The sequence below is a fragment of the Amblyomma maculatum genome, chromosome 6, assembly GCF_055883805.1.
Source record: "Amblyomma maculatum isolate TAMU_Amacu chromosome 6, ASM5588380v1, whole genome shotgun sequence".
NCBI lineage: Eukaryota > Metazoa > Arthropoda > Arachnida > Ixodida > Ixodidae > Amblyomma > Amblyomma maculatum.
This window is the reverse complement of record NC_139349.1, coordinates 16,026,871-16,032,910: the sequence shown is the minus strand read 5'-3', so window position 1 is coordinate 16,032,910 and position 6,040 is coordinate 16,026,871.

Here is a 6,040-nt window from a genome sequence, read left to right as displayed (position 1 = left end):
GGAGGGGAGTAAAGCAGTGTACTTCGGATCAATTTCAAATTTCTGTTTATCGGGCTGCTGCCGTCGTAGCGCGCACCTTGATCCAATTTAACAAGGCCATTTTCGCATTTCGGCGCCATCGACATGCACCGGGGTCAGCATTTGGTCTCATGGCCTTCTTCCTGGCAGATGAGCGCCAAAGTTGCTAAGTCACCATGGTGGGTCGATGACTGTGGTTAATCGGACGTGCCTTAGACACCACTATCCGCTTTTGTGCTCTATTCAGCATAATGAAACAGTCATGAATTCAGAGGGCGTAGTCTCCAGAGACCGACGCAGTTAGCGATAGTTATCCTGTCTGTTTTATAAAAGGGCTGTATTGAATATATTGATAAGTAATGTAACTTTCACCCTCAGGGTCGTAGACCTCGACGAGTGTCCTGCGACCCATGTCACACGTATCACGAAAACAAGTCTGAGGCCAGTCTCTATTGTTTCCTTTTTTTTGTTCTTTTATTTACTTTTTCTTTTAGACTCCGATATTTTCCGGCTGAGTTCGTGCCTCTCGTCCCACTGTCATTTAATAAGATCCTCTTAGGCGCCTGTTACCAGCACCCTTTCATCTTGCGTGACCCTAATTCGCAAGGGTCTTTCAAATCTTTATGGCACGCCTTTCTTTCGCAATCTAATTAAGGCCGCCTTTCCTAGACCCGTGTTAGGCGCGACAGCTCACCAGCCCTTTTCCGGGGATCAGTTTTTTGCGCTTTTCACTTAACGTTTTTAAATTCCCATCGCGTAGCAAATGTCCAGAGCCGTACGCTGCTCCGTCCAGCACCCAGACCGTAATCTTGTTCCGAGACAAGGATAGGGTTTCTTCCAAATCTTGACTTTTGTAAAAAGGTGTCTGGACTTCGCAATCATGTGAGGTGTACTCTCTCGTTCTTTTTTGTCTTTCTATGCTGTAGCTCTCGACTGTTTACACGGGCGTTCTTAAAGGACTTCACGTCTAAATTCAATTGTCGTCATTTGATATATACTCCTCACCAGGAGATGAAGATCCGAAAAAAGAGCAAGAAAAGCGATAGGCACCATTCCAGCCACGTGTGGAAAATGGAACTCGCCTCTATTGTGAACTGCACTAAGAACGCCAGAAATTGATCGCCGTGCGGATTAGAAGCATGCAAATACGTAAGAGGTTTATTATGCCAGTGAGTGATATCGATAAGCACTTGTCCTGTATGGTCTCTTCTCATATTGTGCTCGCCATTTTGCGCTTTAGTTACCACTATGAGTACTTACCAACGTGTCGTAATTTTTGCCTTCCTTGAGTGATATCGAGTGTACTGCTGTGAGAACTTGACAGCTAAAAATGCTAGTGGACCCAATGCCTTTGCTGTCTCTTTTTCGATTGTTCCCCTTATAAGCCGACACTCTGCTACAAACAAACAAAGCTCGTGGACACCGCCCAAGAGCAACGGGGGGGGGGGGGGGGGGGGGATAGGCTTAGCATACCCAGCATGACATGAGATCGGAAGCTTTCAGAGAAATTCATGACATACGCTGCGTGGTGGTCCGTACCGCCTCGATCCTCGCCCTTCTACTGAGGATAATATCATTGGTCCGTGGCCACAGCAGTGCACTGCCCTCAAAGACTAACAAGCATTTTGTTTCCGCAGAGCGACTGGATTCAGTGGAAAATTGCAACTGTATTGTACAACCCTTCTCTCTTTCCGCAACTGAAGCTGAAGGCTCACCGATGGTGGCGGCTCATGGCTGGTGCACAAGCATATATGCTTTTGCTTGTAAGCGCGGTGTTCTTCGTCTGCTACTAAGTGCAGTTCATTTATCGTGTTGTGTGATGACTCTCTTCGGTGTCAGCATTGGTATTGTTTCAACGGCAAGTATTTACGAGGGAATATAACGTAAAGCATGTAAGATTACTCGAGAAATTTAAATGCTTCGGATAAGCATCCAACGGACACTGAGCCCAAAGCCGTATGTTTCTTAGTGAGCCTCCTGCGACTACGTCTTGTTTTATAACACATATTTACCAGGGCGGTCTAAAAATATTGTTAAGAGAAGACGAGGACGAAGTGTATCCTTCCCATGCCTCGCGGAAGGGAAAAGGCAGATGGATGACAACGAAGTGGGATTGGTTCTGTGGTGCTTTTGTTTTTTTAATAGCGTCGGCTATTGCCTCAGGGCGTAATGGAATGTGTAAATAAATTAAAGGGGGTAATAAATGAAAGAAAAAAGGTTAGCTGTTCTAATAAAGTTCAAAAGAGAGCGATGATAAGGCCCTTGCGTCCATGCAATGTATCAAGATGAGTTATTCGGCCAAAGGCCCACTGCCGTCAGGTGCCGAATTCTCGTCGGCTTCAGTGCCGGGCAGACCCACAACAAGCGGTGAATATCTGTCTCGTGATCTTCTGACTTGCAGACAGGACATCCTGGACGTTGATATAAATTCGATATTGAGGCCATGTTCGTGTCACAGCAGGTGTGGGGGCCACCCCGACCCGGATCCTCCGTAGCGCAGCCTCCTCAGCGCGGGTAAGACCGCTGGGGAGGGTTACCGCACACGGTTGGACAAGAGCACGTGTGCGGCGCCGGAGATGCTTCTTTCTTGTGAGAAGCAGGGTGGCATCATCCATAGTGAGGAAGGGTGTCATTGATGAAGGTAGAGTCGCCTGGCGGGTTGCAGAATCTGAAGCGGTTTGCGAACTGAGTAGGTCACGTGGGACCCACTCAATTCGAATCGTTTGCGAGATGCGAGCCGCCAGATGAAGTATATTCAAGCAGATTTCTGGACGGCGACTGACGCGTCGGAGCAGACGTATTGCTTGTAGGGCGTCGGTGCGGATGACAATTTTGGCTGTAGGTAGTAAGGTCGGGACAGAGAGAGAGCGAAGAGCCTCTTGGACAGCAACCAGCTCAGCACAGAAAGAAGAAAGAAGTTCTGCAAATTGATATCTGGATGTGATATTAAGCGCCGGTTTACAAGGACAATTAATTGCAGTTGTCGTTTCACATCCATCAATACTGGCATCTACATATGCAATTATTGAGCCTTGGGGCAGCTTGGTGTCTTGCTCTGCGATTCTTTCACGAAGGGATGATGCTGCATAAGATGTCGTTGGTCTATGAAGGTCAGTAGGTTTGTTTTCGCTCAGCTGAACAAAATTCCATGAAGGAAGAACTGGTTGGTTGGTTTGTGGGGTTTAACGTCCCAAAGCAACTCAGGCTATGAGAGACGCCGAAGTGGAGGACTCCGGAAATTTCGACCACCTGGGGTTCTTTAACGTGCTCTGACATCGCACAGTACACGGACGCCTTGCTTTTCGCCTCCACCGAAAAGCTGCCGCCGAGGCCGGGATTCGATCCTGCGTCCTTGGGAACAGTAGTCGAGCGTCGTAACCACTGCGCCACCCCGGCGGGGTGAAGGAAGAACTGGCGACGTCGGCGGCAATATGGTGTGCGATGTAGCATAGGCCCGGAGTGATCGCGGTGAGTGCAAAAGGGTCGCCTTAAGGCTACGAGCATCACGGCGTTTCTGTACTAGTTCATCTAATGTGCTGAGCTGAGGGTTCTTTTGTAGTGCCATGACCGGTGTGATGCGGGGGAGACAAGTGATGGTTCTCATAGCCTCTTTATTTACTGCTTCTAGACGATTCCAGTGAGCTCTTGTCAAGTGCTGAAACTGTGCTTGATAAATGAGGCGTGGCTGCAGAACCGCTGTCACCAAATGCCGTACGACGTGGGAGCGAGCGCCACCAAATTTAGGAGCAATACGTCTTATTAGGCTCAAGGTCTGCATCGCCTGCTTTTTAGCCTGAGAAAGCCAGGCGGTTCCCGTTCCCGATTGATGAATCGATAATCCCAAAACTTGCAATGTCTCACTTTCGTGAAGGGGGATTCCAGATAGCTGGAGACGGATCGGCGTCGCCGCGAGTTTACGGCGACCCCAGCGGTTGGCTACCAACGTGTACATAGTTTTGCTCGTGGAAAGCTCTAGGCCGACAGATTTAACATAGCTGACAGCAAGGCTGCCACTTGAGTAAAGATGTCATGGTGTGTACTCCATATCGTAATATCATCAGCATAGGTCAAAAAGTTGACCTCAGGAATATTATGTAAGCGCCATGCAAGGGGAATGAAGGCAATGTTAAACAGCGTTGGTGATAGTACTGAGCTCTGGGGTACACCACGAACAGAGACAAATGATCCGATGGAATCGCTATTAAGCCGTATTGCAAATCTTCTGTTTTCAAGGAAGGATTTTACGAAACTGCGTACCCTAAGAGGGAAATGCAGCGTGTCAAGACAATTTAAAATGGCGTCGTGGCTAATGTTATCATACGCCGTAGTGCTGTTCGCTGTTCTGCCAGTCTCAGCTGTCTTGTAAATATACTCTAGATACATCGAGTCTTCACGTACAATCTTGGTGGACGTGCGGCCGTTGATGCACAAATGCGTTTTTAATAACGTAGTATGTGTTCGCAATAACGTACCATACTTTTTCACACTTTTCTTGAATGTAAGCGCAAATGTCAACGACCGACCGTCTATATTTGGTGTTGTAGGCAGTGAGAAAGTTTCGGTAAGTTTGGTTATATTTGTTTCTACTGGTCGCGCTCCAGTACCGTGCCACAATATGTTTCATGGTGTTTTATAATTACTTCGTCTATGGAAATATGTTTCATACCTTCGCAATCTGCTCTAAAATATTCATGGTTGCTCTTCAATAAGAGACGACGTTAAGGCGTATACTGTGAAATCAGAAAGCTATTTTGAAATATTTTGTTTCCGCGTATTTTTATGAGCGAAAGTAACTTTTCACCCCCAGCCGGCGCATGGATGGATGGATGGAATATAGGAGCGCACCCTTTGAAACGGGGTGGTAGCAGCTGCTATCATGCTCATTTTTCCCCCTATATCTTAATTATTGTTTTGGATTGGTTAACTATACCATTATTCAATTTATTGAATTTTTGTTTCTACACTACTAACATTATGCCTTTTATCTGCTTTTAAGCCACCAGTCTTCCAGTCGTTATTTGCTAGCTTCCACCGCAGGTTTATTCACCCGGCCAATGGTATCTCTAAACCCCAGAGCTTCATGAAGAGTGACAGCGCCTGCATCGACTTCCAGATGGATACCATTAAAATCGAGTATAATATGGCCAATTGTTTCAGTGGAGTTACCATGCGTCACATTTATTGTTAAATTTCTTTTTGTTGCTGCGTGTTGTAAGACACCCTGATCTAGCTTCAAAAAGTAGGGCACTGCCTCTTGAGTTATCAAAGAAAGCTTCCTTCCTGATCTGCCTTTTCCACTTCCGGTATTGTTCCACGCAGCCGAGTCAGAGCAGCGGCACCGCATCTTGCTTACGTCATGGATCGGTGTTGGTTTGTAGTATTAATATAGCAACAGGCAATCTGAAGTGACTTACAATTAAAGCCGCAAATTCGCATTAGTACAATGATCTATAGTTATAGAGCAGTGGATACGTAAGTGATTTGTCAGTCGCAATAATTTGTTGTTGTTCTTAAACTGAAACAATGATACCACGCTTAACCAAACAAGTGTAGAATGGTTAAAGGTAGTGCATGAAGTGTTCAAATATTGTCTTAGCATCAGGAGTTTAAGATCAACCTAGTCTTCGACACGAAGACCACTACCTCATTTCATTTCCTATTTTTTAGCGTTTTCTTTTAATCGCAATTGCTGATGCTGATAAAAAATAACAATGCGAAAAGAAAAAGGAAAAAAAAACGAAAACTGTGAAAGACTGTAGTTGGAATAGACCGCGCATCGTATAGTTTTCTTTGGAATGCAGAACAAACTGATACTCCTCTCAATTTCCTCATCCGTAGAGGTGCAGCCTCAAATCCCTCACTGCGCAAGCGACCCTGGCTTGAAACGTGTGCGCCTCTGCGTTACTGCACTAGCATAACATTGCTGGATAATTTGGGATTATCGATGAGCAAATACCAACGTACAATTAATGTAGCAATCGGTATTCGGTGTAGCTCTCCAACCCTCCCAACCCAATATATA